Raw genomic sequence first — 18,129 nt, forward strand, 5'->3', positions numbered from 1 at the left:
AAGTCCTCCACTGCCCCGCCTTTCACAGCTCCGCCCCCGGAAACCCTTCCTCACTTGGTTCTGCCAGCTCCCCCAGTAACCGTTCCTCTTCCCGGACTTCCTGACCCTCTTCCGGTCCTGTGGCCTTTTCCCTGGCCTCCTGACCCTCTTCCTGTCCTGTGGCCTTTTCCCTGGCCTCCTGACCCTGTCCGGTGGCCTCCTGATCCTGTCCCGGCCCTGTTGCCTCATCCCTGGCCTCCTGACCCTATTCCTGTCCCGTGGCCACCTCCCAGGTCTCCTAGTCTAGTCCCTGTCCTGTGGTCACCTTCCAGGCCCCCGGACCCAGTCCCTGTCCTACAGTCGCCTTCCAGGCCCCCTGACCCTGTCTCTGCCCTATGGCTGCCCCCCAGATCTCCCAGCCACCCGCCTTTCCGCTATGTTCCCCATGACCTTGCCTTGTACTGCCTAATTGGCCCTGTGGACTGTTTAATTTCCCTTTGTGCCCTCGTGGACCTTCTTATTGCCCCTCGTTGCCCCCTTGGACTGCCTGTCTGCCCCTCGTTGCCCTCTTGGACTTCCTGCCTACCCTCTGTGCCCCTTGGACTGCCCTCTCGTTCTTGTGCCCCCCCCCTGCCTGTCTGCCTGTCTGCCCCTGGTGCCCTCATTTTGTTTTTGGGTTTTTGTGGGTTTTCTGTCCTAGGTTTTTGTTCGTTGGGATCGTCTGGTATCCAATCCCTTGAGGGGGGGCTCTGTAACATTTACCTTGTCTCGTTTTGCCCTTACCTCTTCTTTGCCCGACGATCTCTTTTGTCCCTTGTTTAGCTCCACAGTCCCCTTGTTAGCGTTCATGTTCTCTGTTATTAGTTTCACCTGCACCCGCCCCCTCTGGCTCTCGCGTTTGCTCACAATCACGAGAGTATTAGTTTCACCTGCACTCGTTCCAATCACTAGATTATTAGTCTCACCTGCACTGTTCGTTTTCCCCTATATATACGCTGCCCTTTCGCTTCACTCTTGTTGGTTATTGTTTAGTTTACCCCTTCGCTTTGCCAGCTCTAGTGTTCCCCTAGCTCCCCTGTCTATTCAACTCGCTTGTCTTATCGCTTTACTTATTCTGATTCCCCGGCTTCGACCTTACGCTTCCCTTGACCACTCTTCTGTAGATTTGCCTCTTTGCCATATTCTGATTCCCCGGCTTTGACCTATTGCTCCCCCCAACTACTCTTCTCTGGATTTGCCCTTTTGTACTTTTGCCTGCTCTTTAATTAAAGCAGATTTCTTTTACATTGTGACTGTCTCTTCTTGTGCGGGTTACAATAAAGAGCTCAGTGAGTGTATGTGTGTTTCAATTCTTGTCCTGTTAACAGTGATGTGAGATTTACTACTGTTCTTAACAAACACACCCATCATTCTGTCTAATGGTCATAAATAGGAACTGGTACACACAATGTGAAAAACAAAATATTAGTAAACCCTCAACTTTAACAGCTACACACTGCAGCAAAAAAATTAAAATAAATCCAACATGCTGACCACTCTTTTCATTACGCCTGAGATATGACTGGCTTTGTAAAATCCCTGTGAGTTCAATTACCACAGCCCACACTGCAAACGTTTCATACGTTAATCAACACTAAACCAGCTAAACTGGGTTCTAGAAATGATTGTGACTTTTCTATTCACAGCTATTGTTAGATCTGTTGGGGAACTTTCTTTCTTTCTTACTTTCTTTCATTTCTGAAGCAAATGTGTTGCCCATGCACAACTCTCTGCCATGACACTAGGGTATTGTTGATAGTTTCCAGGGCATTGCTTGTCAGTTGTTAAGGTGTTATGGTTGCTAACTGGCCCAAGTCAAATGAGACCTCTTCCATTCTAGTCCCCACATATAGCTCAGGTCCCTCCTTTAATGGAAGTCTATATAACCCCCCCTTTGTCTGCTAGGCAAAAGCCAGATTGCTTTGAAAAGTAATAGAACAACTCTCCTCAATAAATTATACAATTTCAGGTAAAATTCATGTATCTGTAGCGCAAAAGGAAGCAGATAATTATGTTATGAATTATAAGTTTAATGCAGTACTCAGGGTTGGGCCTAATAGTGATAGTAACACTTGCCTTAGCAAACACCACTCAAATCATGCAGCCAATCCTTACTTAGTCGACATCTACTTTCTGATACATACCGAGAAATAAAAGAAACAAGATTTTTTACATAGCCATCCACAATGTCACATAAAGTCACACTAATTTGACAGTTGATGTCTTGGTTTGAGTGTGTTGACTGGACAGGTTTCTTATTGAGTCTCTCCACAACCGTCCATGGGGGTTCCACAGTTAACGTCAGGCTATGTCTATTTAATGCTGTCAACTTGCTTGAAATGAGAGCAGACTGTCTTTCAAACCACTTGCAACTTACCATTTATGGCAAATTATTTCTACAGTGTAAACATTTTACAGTAAAAAAACTTTAATTGGTCAACAGAAGTTACCTTAAAATATACAGAAAAAATGCTAATATAATTTAAAAAACAATACGTGTAATTTTACGGTAAGATGTTGTCAAAATAAATTTTTTAGAGATGTGAAAAGTACGATTTTACCATGTAATTAACGGTACATTTATATTATGTTTATCAAGAGATTACATGTACTTTTTATGGTAAATTATTGTTCAAATTACGGTTAAAAACATTTGGGTGTTTCCAGAATTCCGTGTGACCCATTACATTTCATCATATTTTATTTGAATAGTTATGTTTCTTCTTATTTTCAATATCACTTCTCTATATTGGGGTGTTCTGTGTTCTATCTTATGTAGATTAGTTAATGTATATTTCATCATTTTAATTTCACATGTGTTACCCTGATGGTTTTAGTGTTTGTGTGAGTGAAACTGAGCACTGTTTCTACATGTTTATTGGTCATTGCTCTTGGAAAATCCACTATTCATGAACTTTGTTAACCTGTATCTTTCAGTAATTACTACAGTGAGTAACAATACATTACAAGACAGCTGCCAGGTTTTTTACCATAAATTTAATAGGCAACACAAATATACACACATTCAAACTCATGCAGTCTGATCAATGGCCTCTGATTAATGAAAAATACAGTCAGGAGCTTTATACATTCACTTCATCTCCATGACAACCTGTTTGCTTAAGTGTTTAGAATGGAAGAAAGATAAGGAGCGCCCATTTAGACCCTGTAAACAAGAGTGTAGTTGCTGAAAACGTGTGTGTTGTGACCCAAAAATGCATCGCAGGTCTATTCTGATAGGATTGTAGACAGCAGGGAAAAAGTATAGTAAATGCAAGTAATGAAATGCAATTAACAATCTAATTGCGTCTTATTAGGATACCAAATTAAACAGTGTGACGAGGAGGAGGGCGTGACCGGGCCGTGAGGGTGCACACCTGGAGCTGAGAAGCCCAATCAGTGGGCAAGAGATAAGAGGTGGAGCCGGGGTGTGAAGCAGCCACTGACGTCTGCCAGGAGGCAGGGGAGCTCGCTGCCATCCACCAGGAGGCGAGGTCCAGTGCTATCGCCCGGCGTCACGGAGAACCACTAACCAACCGGCAGTGGACCGTATGGTGCCATGGTTTTTTTCTTTCTCTCTCTCTCTCTCTCTCTCTCTGTCCCTCCCACCCTCCCACCCTCATTTCCTCTCCCCTCGTCCTACCCAGGTAACCAGGAGGCAGAGAAAACTATCCGGCGAGGACATGGCCGGAGGGGCAACTCCTCAACTTTGGGGGGGGGCAGTCCAGTCCGGAGCTTTCATCGGCATGAATCGAGAGGTGGGGGTATGTGTCGAGGAGGAGGGCGTGGCCGGGCCATTAGTGTGCACGTCTGGTGCTGAGTAGCCCAATCAGCGGGAGAGAGAAAAGAGGAGGAGCCAGGCATGCCAGTGAGCGAGACACACAAACACGGAGCTGTGTGTGTGTGTGTGTTGATGTCTGTTGTTATGTTCCAGTTCAATGTTTTATATTATAATTAAAGTCTTGTTAATTGTGAATCCGGTTCCTGCTTCCTCCTTTCCCGATGAACAAGAGGCTTGAATGAGACTCGAGTGTGACTGCTGTGTGCATTTACATTTCCCTATTTGATTTGTAACTAGTAGCACCTATTAAACATGCAAACATTGATGGCAACATATGTGGACAGCAGGACTAAGTTGTGAAATTCGAAATAATAACAAGCTATAGAAAGATTTTTATTTTAATCAAATTGTTTATTATGTTTCCAGGAGTGTTGGGTATTCATGTTTATGAGACGTTAAACACATTACATCAGAAAAATGAATTCTGTTTCAAAGTAATGGCCAGCATCATCCAATCACTGTCAAACATGTTAATATAAAATATACATTATAAATTCTGAATCTATGCACTGATTTCCATTGTCCCATGTCTGCCTGTTGAGTGGGCCAAAAATCTGTTCGATCTGATACACCTTCTAAAATAGGAGCAGCCTCCAAACTGTACCACTGTACTAAGCTTCAAAATTGTGTCCTTTACAAATGGGGGTGTCGGCTATGATCTACGACACAAAATGAACGATCTCTGGTGTACAGTGTTTCAGAGGTCAAGTTAATTATTTGTAATCGAATCTAGCTGTTGGAAATTCCCCAGTTGGTTAATTAAACCATCAAGCCTTTTTATTCCAGGAAGGATGGTGACTTTAGATCAACCAAACAGCATAAAATGATCGCGAGAGTGAGAGAGAGAGAGAGAGAGAGAGAGAGAGAGAGAGAGAGAGAGAGAGAGCAAGTGCAACATAAGGTTAGAAGGGGGATTTAAGGAATAACTGTATGTAGACTGTGTAAAATGGGCGTTGACTGGCTGTGAGTCACATTATACAGTCACTTCCCTTCTCTGCTATCATGACTCATTTTCATACGCAGCTAATGTACAGCAGCCTCTGGAGGATTCTGGAGAAAAAGAAAAGAAACACTGCGTCTTCAGTAGCCAGAGGGCAGTGTGATGAAAAACATGTTAACAATTTATGTTCTCCACAGCGATACCAGCTAAAAGACTTATTGTTACTGATATTGCACACCATCTCTCTGAGCTAGTTAAATGTGCTAATCTTTGGTTTACTACAAGTTTTGGGGGTAGCCAACTAAAAGTGGCGAAATCACAAACTTAATTACTGTACATTTTTCAGTAGTGTGACAGTAATTCAGCTGTTTCAAAATAGAATTGCAGTGTTGCATGACAAAATGCTGTTAAAATATATTTGTATATACATATATTAGAATCTAAAATACACATTCCCTCACAAAAACTCGCTCTTCTAGAATGTTTCTCACTCTCTCTTGCAAGAGGCATTGGGAAGTCTGATTATTTCAGTGAATTGATTCCTTTAAATTTTAATAACCTATATACTGCTTCTGGTTTTGATATACTGCATGCCAAAGGTCAAGGATTCCACTTGAACCGTAGACTTAAGAGTGCAAGTCAAAAGCATTTCTATTTGTGCGTTACACACACACACACACGTTGGGTTTCCATGTTTTATGGGGACTTTACATAGACATAATGGTTTTTATACTGTACAAACTTTATATTCTATCCCCTAAACCTAACCCTCAGAAAACTTTATGCATTTTTACATTTTAAAAAAACATAATTTAGAATGATTTATAAGCTGTTTTCCTCATAGGGACCGACAAAATGTCCCCACAAATTCAAAAACTTCAGATTTTACTATCCTTATCACAAAGTGATAAATACATGCTACACACACACACACACACACACACACACACACACACAAATCTGATTTTACTTTAAGTACTTTTCTTCTTTGATACAGTACAACCCCTCCATTAGTTCACCCACGTTTGCGATCATTATAGGAATTTACAATACAGGACATTTATAAAACAAATACTTGTGCTAATCTTTCCAGATACAGACCTCTATGAGGTTGCCATGGAGATGCTACACTATGGAGATGTCCTCTTTCAGACAAACTTAAATGACCCCCAGCACTTGCTTGTTACATCACTCAACATCAGCCAATCACAGAGAAGCCTGTTCTTGAGGCACTTACTCATTAGATTAGAATAGAGCCACACAAATACAGCCCTTTAAGCAAATCATACATAAGGTGACATTAGGTTTTGGAAAATCGCAGCACAGTATTCAAATTCTAGTTAAAGCTTGCCTGAGGATAATCTCTGCCAGCCAGAAATGTAGAATGAGGGCTGAGCTACTGAGCTACTTAATAGTCACCATGACTAAGGACTTTAAAAATGACATGGTTATTTTTTTTACCGCTGTGTTCCAAGTGACCTAGTGAAATTGGACGAATAGAGTGTTTTCCAGGAAGAAGGAAATCTGTGAGTTTATCTAACGACAGTGGTATCAGAATGACCTGCCTTGTGTTTGTGTAAGTGCATGTTACTTGTATTGAATCTTTTCACCATAAAACAAGTGAATTTTGACAAGCGTTACAAGTAATTAGTTACATAATCTAATTACTTTTTGATTAAAAAATGTAGTGTAACACATTTATTTATTTATTTATTTATTTTATTTATTTATTATTATTTCACCCACACATAAATTCAAGAAAAATGGCACAGACCAAATAGCACAAATAGTCATGTGTGAATCAGGTCTCCCAGAGAAGCTATCCAAAGCTTATAATAGGGAGCCTGGGACATATTAAAAAAATACATTACAAACAAATACTTAAACTAAACACCAGTCACATAACAAGGATATCATACAAAAATACACAACATAAGACACACAAAAAGTAGATCAGGACAATGCTTTTATGATCAACTGTAGTCTAGGTAGGCTACTGGCAAGGTTATAGATATAAACGTAAAAGTTCCTTTTTTAGTGTTTTCTTAAAGATGGATACAGATTTCAACACCTTCAGCCTGCCATCTAGCTCATTCCAAATCTTTGGGCCTCTACTTGTAATGCTCAATGTACATTACATTTACATTTTTGTAATCAGATTACCATTACTGACTTTCAGTAAAGATAATTCCTTTTAAGTACATTACTTAGGTTGCACATTTCTAAAATACTGTAATTAGAGCTGTCAAAATGAACACGTTAATGCATTGTTAATTGCAATTAACGCATTTACTGTTAACTCACATTTGCAATGTGTCCACCCGAAGTCATTACTCTGACACACACACTACAAACTAACACAGCAGTGATACAGAGTCAGTGATATAATGATGGGGAAAGGAGCTCTTAATGCTGTTTAATGTAAAAAAAAAAACAAGCCTAGGTAGAATTGTGACAGAAATCAAGTATTTTTCAGCCTAAGTAAGGCACATTTTAACTACCACAGAAGCACAGCAAGTCTTAACTATCACCAAAACGAAGAATAAGTAGTTTTTGTCTGCAAGTACTTTTCATATGTAGTTCAAAGCGGTGCTTGACGCTGGAGTTGACACCCTGATGCGAATCATGAACACAGCTTCACGATTGCTGTAACAAAGCAGACAGCCACTGTCTGGTTGATTAAAGTTGCAGAGGATGAGTGATGAAGATATTTAATGCCCATTTCAATGAATATGCAACCTATGTGGGGACTAGTTCTAGGAAATAATTGCGTTTTGACAAGAAAAGTATATTAAGAGTCAAATTACGATTAACTACGGACAAATTATATGATAAATTGTGAGCATTACAAATAATATTATTTAGGTATAAAACATTTAAAATATGAATTAATATGTTTATATGTATGTCTGTTTGTGTTTCTGTGACAAGAGTGTGCTACAATGTACAAGGAGGAAATATAGCATTTAAAAAAAAAAAAGTAATTAGTAATGTTATTACTTTTTCAATGAAGTAATAAGTAAAGTAATGTCTCAGCCCAATATTCTGCCTAACATCTCCTTTAGTTTTTCACAGAAGAAAAAAGATCATATGGGGTTGGATCAACATGAGGGTGAGTAAATGTGAGTGAGTATACATAATTTTCATTTCTGGATGAACTGTCCCTTTACAGTAATACAATAAGTCCAAGGTTAATATTACTGAATCAGGAGATTTTCCTGGTGTCTGTAAGCATGTATGAATGTGTATATATGTGTGTGTGTGTGTGTGTGTGTGTGTGTGTGTGTGTGTGTGTGTGTGTGTGTGTGTGTGTGTGTGTGTGTGTGTGTGTATGTGTGTGTGTGTGGACACATTCGCACAGAGTGGACAAACACTAACACACATAACACTTGAGTGGAAAGAGCATGTATACACTTCCACGCATGTAGGAGGGTGTGTGATGGGACTACAAGTGATAAAAATGACTAACAGGGCATTCAGTGTACGGTTACAGACGGTCAGTGGAGCAGGGAGGTGGGGGGCTGTGAAAGGGGGGCATGAATTCATTTGTTGTGTTGTTTTGTATGTAGTATGCCAGATTTGTGTACTGTGTGCCAAGGTGCCCATGTACTTGCGATCTTTGTACAGTGTCTGCACACATTGTCATCTTTTCAGTGAGTGAGTGATTGTGAGCATTTATTGTGAGTGTTGTGGTGGCATACAGGGCCGTAGCTAATGGGGTAAAAGGTGGTAACGATTCTGGGGGGGGGGCACAACAATTTTAAAACTGTATTTTTTTTATATATATGAAAGGGGCCCAGACACAGTAAGAATTATTTTTCTATGGCCGTGGTGGAGTATATGTGTGTATTCTTATGGGTAAATCTCTGAATATAACAATCATAACAAATTTAAAAGGAACAGTACCACTCAAAATGATCATTTTATTATTTACTCACCCTCAGGTTGTTCCAAATCTATATGACTTCCCTTAATCCACGGAACCATTCACTTTCATGGTATGGAACAGATGCAATGAAAGTGAAGGGTGACTGAGGCTGTCATTCTGCCGATCATCATATGGGTTTGGAACACATCATGGTGAGTAAATGGTGACTGAAGTAAAAATTTTTTGGTGAACTATACCTTTAACTTGATGAAAGCTATGGGTGTAATTCAAGAATGTGAAAGTGCAGAAAAACAATGATTATTTTTTATTATTTTTCATGTCTTTCTGTCCTAGTCCAAAGTGAAAATGGCTTGTGTGTCCTTTGAGACAAGCCATGAAGCGCTAATTTTAGAGTGACATGTTAATTATGTAACAACATGGGGTCACATGGTCAAACCACAATCCTAGCAGCCAATAGGCAGTTGACACAGATAAACAACATTCTACACATTCTCCAGCAATTGTGCCACATCTCTCTCGCTCTCTCTCTCTCTCTCTCTCTCACTCTCTCACACACACACCAATCCTTCTGACAAGCCAATGCAATTTTAAGTTTCAATGTACTAGAGCCCTCTAGTGGAAGTAAAGTATACTACATACTAATGAAAGAAGATTTAAGGTGTCATGACACATAGATTTTAAGAGCACTTCAGCACTTTTCAAATCACATTTGTAACCTAATAACTTTTAAGTTGCCCATTCTGAACTGCACTGCCTTTGGAAAAACAGCCTCCATAGTATATGATGCTAAAGCTATGAGACAAATGGTTATGTAATACATGTACTGTACACACACACACACACACACACACACACACACACACACACACACACACACACACTCACACACACACACACACACATGTCCAATGGAACAGAGACAAAGAGCCTATACAGAGGACTCAGGAGAGATCTCCATCAGCAAAGCCTCTTCAGCTGTAGCCATTCTCTCCCTTCATGGGTAAATCTTACAAAAACCATTAAAGGTTGCATTTCACCACTACAAAAATAATAATTATTAATTATTATAATTAATAATAATAACAATAATAACTAGATAGGTACATTTTCTGACTCAAAAGTGTCAGAAGTTGCTACAACATTCTGATCTGAAGATATCCCTATGAGCCATTTTGAATGGAAGTCTATGGGGTTGTTGCTAGGGTGCTGTAAATGGTTGCTAGGGTGAATTTCCAAGGTGATACTTAAAGACTAGTTGGTAGCCTGAGTGAAATGAGCCCACTCCCATGTCTCTATGGCATTCTGAGTGGGAGATATGATCCCCCAAAATTTAGTGACTTTTTGTTTTTGTTTTCATGGGCGAGACCCTTGCCATAGTATGTCTATGGGGCATATTTGGGCCGGTTTTACCCCCCAGGGATACATCTTACCCCCAATCTCATGTAGTGCTCCAAAACTGCTTGCTAGGCCGATTGAAATGATCTGTCAAAGTCTATGGGAAGTTTTTTGCCCTCCAGGGGTGCACCGTACCCCCATCACTTAGAAAGTAAAAGCACTGGTGTCCTCAATAGGACAGTCGATTTTACACCTAATTTGTGGGTGTACGACAGTGCCGAATTGTTAAATGGAAGAAGTAGTATGTACACACTCACAAATAACTTCCTTCACTCACTCATTGAACATACAGTACATGCACAGACATATACCACAGAGTTTTACATTTTCTGCGGAAAATGTAAAACAGAGTGGATAACAGAGTGTTGCAATGTGATTACGAAGGTGTTCTGAGTGACAAGTTAGAGAGACAAATAGTCAGTTATCGGCCACGATTGAGTGCTTCTCTGTATGGCCATATTTGAGAGCGACTGTGTGTGGGCGTTTGTCCTCTTCAGCTTGGCGGATGCGTAGGTGCTTGTGTGTACGCTTTCACTGTTTGTGGAGGGAAATGTTTGCATTTGTTATGGCTTAGCGTGGGAGTGTGTTTGACACTGCACATTTATGTATTTGCATATGTACATGTGTATGATCATGCACAGTATGTACATGTACAATGACGTGGTGTTGGTACAATGCGAATTTCCTGGCATTTGTGCCAAGCATCTGCCTACGTGTCTGGTTCAGTTTCAAAGGCCTTCTGCCCACGTTTAAAAGAAAGATCTGGGAGTCTAGCAGCATGGCGGGAGGACGTGGCCTTTCCATTGGCCTTGTTTTAACTTCCTTTCTGCCAATGAGAACTGATTCTCATCCACCAAGAAATCTCTCCACCAAGTCTTTCCAAAGCATGTAAAACCTGATCCAGGATCAGTCCTCACAATAATAGGTGAGTACCTATGTGCTCAATTGAGACCTGCATTGATACTGCTTGGTCATAACGTCCTGCTCTTTGGCTGATGATGCCATGATATATCTTTCTTTTAGCTTATGTAACAGCACCATATGGGTGGATACTAGACGAATTTGACGCAGACGGTAAAATTTCATGCAGACGGTGTTAAAAAAAAGGTGGGAATCAAACTTTGATATAATCTGAGATACAGCATCAAAAGAAGCAAATCAGCGATGCTCATGGAAAAGGAGCGATTTGTATTGTAAAAATGTAAAAACAGGAAGTCGTATGGCAAATTAGCCATTACATCTCCCTAAGACATGAGTAACTATTTATAGCTTGCCTCTTTATTGACTTCACAAGCTTACAAGCTGTAGGATTGATTACACTATCAATACGTGTTCTGTAATTTGTGGCTGTTAGCAGAGGAGCGATGTGTGGCTGAACTCAGTTCTGCTTTCTGAAACTCCAGAGAAAATCTGTGACCTGGCTAAATATGGTAACCACGCTAAGTCCATTTTTACTGCATGTAGGCCATTCAAGCACACAGGAAAAGAAAGGAACAGAATCTAACACGGCAATCTAAAGGTCAGGATCCAGATATAATAGACACACTGGCTGATTATATATAAGGGTGAAAAGGCAAGACATAAGTCATATTTAATCCTAAAACGAAAAGAAAGAAATACATTTATTATGAAAACTAAACTAAAGATTTTTTGCATTGTAACTTTGTTTTTTATTTATTTTAATTGTCATTACTTTCATGATAATCCAATCATATTAGTCATATTTTAATATAAACTCAATATTAATGTATTTTTAGATAAATTAGTTAGTAAAAAAAGGATGAGCTGCTCATTAGGCTGAAGTAGCATTCGATTATGCAACTGCCTGCCTTTTAGTTTTTTGCTTGGGCATGAATCAGCAGTTTATGTGCTTGTTTAGCCTGACAGAAAGCATTTTTACAGGTTACTGAAAAACATCTGAATGGCATACCACTTCAACACATTAAAGCTAGAAAGGAAAAGAAAACATTTGCCTTCAAATTGGGCTCTGCTTCAAGAAAATGCATCTTAAAAGACTTGCCATGGGAAATAGATTTAATTGATTTGTTTGTTTGTATGGCTTCAGTTTACCCCTTTGGCTTGTTTACTTCTGCATCAGTGGCATTCAGATGACAGGGAAAGAAGAAAGCAATAGGAAAGAAAGAGAGAGAGAGAGAGAGAGAGAGAGAGAGAGAGAGAGAGAGAGAGAGAGAGAGAGAGAGAGATTGAGAGCGAGAGAGGATGGTTTTAAATATGGGATGAGGGTAGCTTTCCACTGACTGAAATGACCCAATGGAATTGACCCAAAGGTTTTGGATGATTGATTTTCAATTGCCCCAAAAGGTTTTTGATTCCAACTAAACAAACACCCTGCCTAGGTCCTTCTATAAGTTAGAAACAAGTCAAAACTGTACCACCAAGGAATTTGCTAACCAAATAATCTTTACTAACCAACAAAAAGTGCTGCTTAACAACAATTTTCAGAATTTTCCAGACTCAGCCAAACAATTTGGGACAATTTGGGAGTCATGTGGGTTCTGTCCGAGCAAAAATGACTTATTATTGTGTATAAAAGTAAGACATCATCCTTGGAATTTCTTGCTCACATTTTTCTTTCATTGACAGAAGCTCTAAAATTTAGGAATAACATGGTATTGGGAGTTTTTTGATGCAACTATGCTTAACATTATGTCAATGTGGCAGCTCGGTCTCATTGACTGTCAAACTGTTACTTTTCCTGTCAAAGTTTACTGCGTTACATTGACCGAACAGCTTCCCCTGCAAGCATCTGCCACGAGCTTCGCATAAGGAACATAGCAAAGTTGTCTAATGTTGTTCATGTAGCAAGTAAAACTGTATATAAAAATGTATATATCCAAACTAAGACAAAAAGTTTTGGTGATTATAGAGGATGTTACTCATTCTCTATTCAGTCACATACAGTTATTACCCTCAGGGAGATGTTTTAAGCAACCAAAGTCTATCAAGAATGTGTATCAGATATAAGTTGTGCCAAATGCAGTCAGATTATTAAACGCATAGCTGTATATGTATGTAGATATGTGTGTGGCGATTTAAATATGCCTGCAGAGGGTAATGGATCATATTTTTTTTTATTTCTATGCTGTTTTATGTGATGTGTTGGTGTTTATATTGTCTATGGTGAAGCCGAAGACAAATTTCCACATTGTGGATAATAAAGTCACTGAACTGAACTGAACATGCTGTCCTCTCCGGTTCGGCAGAATCAAAGCATATTTGCCAAGTTGAGCTTGTGTCATTACTCTGTGAAAATGTAACCTCTTTATGCGGGTCACTTTGAAAGCCAAGCCACAATAGCTCTCCAACTCTATCGCACAAAAAACCTCATCGTGATAGATGGGGTATTGAGTAGGGTGGAACACAGTGCCCGTGGAGAGTTGCTCTTTGTCAATGGCATCCTGAGTGAGATATGAATTCACATTAGGCAGTGAGGACTCTGGAAGGGGCCATGCCAGCTTTGCTTGCCCAGGCGCATTCCTCTCCCATTCAACACTTTGGGAACTGGGAACTCAGGGCACAAATATCGTCCATCTCTGCACTCTCCCTGCCAACCTTATAAGCCATGGGAAGAGAGGAAGGATCCCTCACAAAGCCAGATTTGAATAAAGGGTTTTAAACTCAAGTATCAGAAGTCTAGTGTTTTTCTTTAACACAAAGAGGTATTTAGTGCTTTGAATTGCTTAACTCTGAATACTCCTTTAATGTAAACTGGAACTAAATTAATGCATTAAATATTACCTACAACAGGAAACTAAATGAATACCAAATTTGGCTATTGCTTAACGTTAAATAATACTCTGTGTGGCATAGGTGGCGTCAGCCAAAAAGTCAAGTCGTTTCAGAGGCATAATAAGTCATTACATTTTACCAGTGTTAGGAAAGTTACTTAAAAATAGTAATCCACTACAAATGACTAATTATGTCTCTAAATGTTTTTTTAGATTACTATTGACTTTATTGAAAAAGTAATCACATTGCTAATCACTTAAAAGTTAAGTTACATTCTAAAATACTTTTCTGCTCAACAAATTCAAAATACTCTCAATATTTCTTTTTAATTGTTACACACAAGTTATACACTCTTCACCTCACATTTCTCCTTCTTATTGGGCCATAATTCATGTATTCTACATATATAAAATATTAGAAATAGGCATAACCCTATAATGTACTTAAAAGTAATTAAATTAACTGAAAGTCAGTAAATGTAATCTTACTACAAGAAGTTAAAATGTAATATATTACACTATTTTTCCTGACTTATAAGTAATTAGATTACAGTAACTATTTACTTTGTAATTGGAGTACACCTAACACTGCATTTAAAGTACTGTATACTTATGAATTGTGCAAAATAAGACCACAAATGTATAGAAAAGTAAATAGGCACTTGTTCTAATATGTTGTCCTTTCCTCTGTTTTTATCTCTCTTTCCAACTTTTTCTCTGCTGTATCTGTCTTTTTAAGTCTTTATTTCTTTTCTTTAATTAATCTGACTCTCTCTTTCTCTCATGTCTGTGCATGGTAATGGCGGCATCCTTAACCTATGTTCTGCTCCTCCTGCGTCATCACTCACTTCCCCTCCCATTCACCGTTGGATGTTTATACACTCAGTCACATGGGAGCAGTACATCATGACCACACACACCCCACAGCGGAAACGCAGGTTTCTCAGCTGAGCTAAAGACCAGCATGAATCACATGCTCATCTGCACTAAAAAAAACCCTACTGCACGCATGCGTGCACAGACACACATGCATTTGAATATCATCACAACATGCTAATTCAAACCTTAACAACCTGAAAAACACAGATGCATCTGTGCATGCCTACAACAATTTAAGAAACACATGTTAACACTGGAACAAATACACCATGCGTGCTCATATAAATAGTGCCATTTTCATCAGGAAATGAAACGCACCTTGTGCTGCCGACTTTGCATTTACTGTTCTCTAGAATGTAATATGTTTGCATTAGGTGCCATGCCATATTTGGCTCATCAATAAAGGAAGCTGATGAACGTCAGTCAGTCAGGGCATAAAAGTGTTGGAGCTGGCGTACAGCTTGTGAAGTGTGGGATCTTATTGCCTGGAAGACTTTATGGAGATTTGGAGAAGCATTTCAGATAACACACAAACGTTGATAGACAAAAGTAGATGTAGTAACACCATGTAGAAGTTTAGCAGAATGCTTGAGCTGCTCTCTTCCAGACGATGAAAGTGAATGGGGACCAGGGGATGTAAAACTTCAAAAAGACACAAAGCACAATAGCAGCACCATAAAAGCAGTCCATCCAACACTATATTCCAAGTTGTATGAGGCTACATAAAGTGTGAAAAATAGAATGAAATTTAAGTCGTTATTCACTGAAAATCTTGCTAGAGAGTCACATTTACTTTCATTGTATGGAAAAGAGCAGCTTGAACATTCTGCTATAAACATATCCTTCTGTTTTCCACAGCAGAAAGAAAGTCAAATAGGTCTGGAATGACACAATGAGTAAATTATTAAAGAATTTTAGTGAGAACTATTGAATAATCTGTAGAACAGTGGTTACCAACCCTGTTCCTGGAGGCCCCCCCACATAAGATATTTTGGTCCAACTTAGTAGCATATTAGTGAAGACTCCAAGACCTGAATTGGGTGTGTCAGATAAGGAAGATATACAAAATGTGCAGTTTTGAGGTGGCCTCCAGGAACAGGGATGGGAACCACTACTCTAGAATATGCTATGCAATTCTAGAGTTTTGTTGTCTGTATTTCTAGCAGTAACCTAGACACATTGTGGCTGATGACGCACATCATGATGGCTGTTTGTTTTCGGCGGGGAGGAACACACGTACACATGCACACACATTCATAACAGCCTCTCCCATGCATCCCTTGGTTCATTTTTAAATGCAATGTTAATCATATTGTTTTTCTCTATGCAGTAGTGAGTATATGTGCCTTGTTAACCCTTATGCACTGTTCATCATTAAATCACGTTCCAGTCGTTCCTGATCAAAAGTGATCACAAACCATGAACGTGTAATTATTATAATTGTTAGGAAAGAAATGTAACTCTAAATAATGTGAGCTAAGTAATGTGGGGGTATTTAGATGTAAAAAATGTTTTAATAATGTAAATAATGTTTAAAAAATTTAATAAACATTATGCCAAAACTTTTTCCTTTCCAATTCCATATTCCATCTTTTTTTTTTTCAATTACATATATAGGCCTATTCTAGTTACTAGCTATAATGGTGTGTTGGTTACAAGTTTGATGACTGACACTGTTGGAACATTCAGTGTCAACGTCACCAATCCTCTAATACGCATTTTACCTGCTAGGTTGCTAAGCGACCTACTTTATGAAGAGCAGTTTCGTCCAGGTTACGTCACTAACTATAAATCAAAACCTTACTTCCCGCGTCATTCGGACTCCGGTTTGCCACGCTTTGCTGTCTGGCGCACGCGAGGGGCTCAACCTACATGTTGCGCGACGCGTTCTCGTCGTGGCTGCGCGCACGCTTGGGTTGTTGTCCGTTGCTCGGTTGTTTTACGCCCGACCCGACATTAACACGCCAAGTTAGTGGCATCGCACGTTATTACGAAACAAATAGCTAAACATCTGCGAATGTGAAACCTGAGGGAGTCTTATTCCCTCCAATATGGATCCACACACATGTCGTATGCTTATTTGATACATTAGATGAAGAATATGAAATGCCTACAAGCTTTTAGGACATGCGCATTGACCAAACGCGCACTAGGCTGTAGCTCAGCGTCGCTTATGAAGATGCTGTATCATACCTATAACTTAAAATATAAACAGCAACTAAAACTAGTTTCACGCTCATTTAAACACCATCAAAGAACAACAAAAATAAATACAACCCTTAAAAATTCCTTTTATACGTGAATGCGGCAAATTCTTGTTAATGCGACTAAAGTAAAATAAAAGAATTCTCAGAGGCTAACATAGGCTACTATACAAACGTTTACACTGAACAACATTCAAATGTCTTGAAAATCTCAAAAGTCTTACGTGGTTGTCAGAGGCATCGAGCAACCGGGTCTTGTTTTCTTTGAAGTTTTGCTTCATATCGTCATAGCTCCTGTTCCGCTTAATGTTGTGTAATGATGATGACGACGGTACTGAAATAACAGCGCAACTTCTGAAAGTGCTTATACGCACTTTAGAGCTCCAACGATCCCTATCAGGTTTCTGAAAGCTTTGACACATTACAATATTCCGTTCATTGGAAATATTAAAGTCTGAGCTGCATGTACGCAGTCCCATTTAGGTTATACGGTTGCTGTGACATCCTACAGCAACTGCGCACTTATAGGGGGCGTGATGTTCTTCTTTAACAGAAGTGCACTGTTATTGCCAGGGGTTTTATAATAAGACATCCGCATGTCACATTTAATGCAGGACTATGGGTTTATATTTCCCCACCTTTCACCCCACAATTTTGGATTTTAATCTGCGCAACATACCCCGAATGCGGACGTTGGCAAGGGTTGGCAGAGTGAAAGAACCTTACATGTGGCACATCACCAAATACCTCCTCTTAGCAACAGAAATCTTTTGCTTTATTCCAAAACACACACAAACATTACAATAGCCTAAAGCATTATTCTACACACTTACTTCGGAGTTGTTGTTCATAACGAGCCTCGGGAGCAGCACATATCATCCGTTCTCATCTGCGCGCGAGGAGTTTGCGGTAACTGTGATATTTTTCGCAAATAACTTCATTTTCGATGCGCACGCCAAGACTGAGATGCGTCCTCATGCAATCTTCGCGTGCATTTATATAGAGTGCACATTATGCGTGGCAGCAGGTGCAATCCGCTCCGCGCAGCGACACCCATCACTGGATGATGTTGGAAATACTGCTGCTCCAATAGCTCCAACTCAGATGGGCGGAAATGGGACGTTTACTGGACGATTGCGTTGCTTACAGTCTTATTTTGTAGTCATGGACACACACGCACGCACACTTACTTTTCTGATCGCTGCTGATTCATT

Source organism: Xyrauchen texanus, chromosome 45 (genome assembly GCF_025860055.1).
Source record: "Xyrauchen texanus isolate HMW12.3.18 chromosome 45, RBS_HiC_50CHRs, whole genome shotgun sequence".
NCBI lineage: Eukaryota > Metazoa > Chordata > Actinopteri > Cypriniformes > Catostomidae > Xyrauchen > Xyrauchen texanus.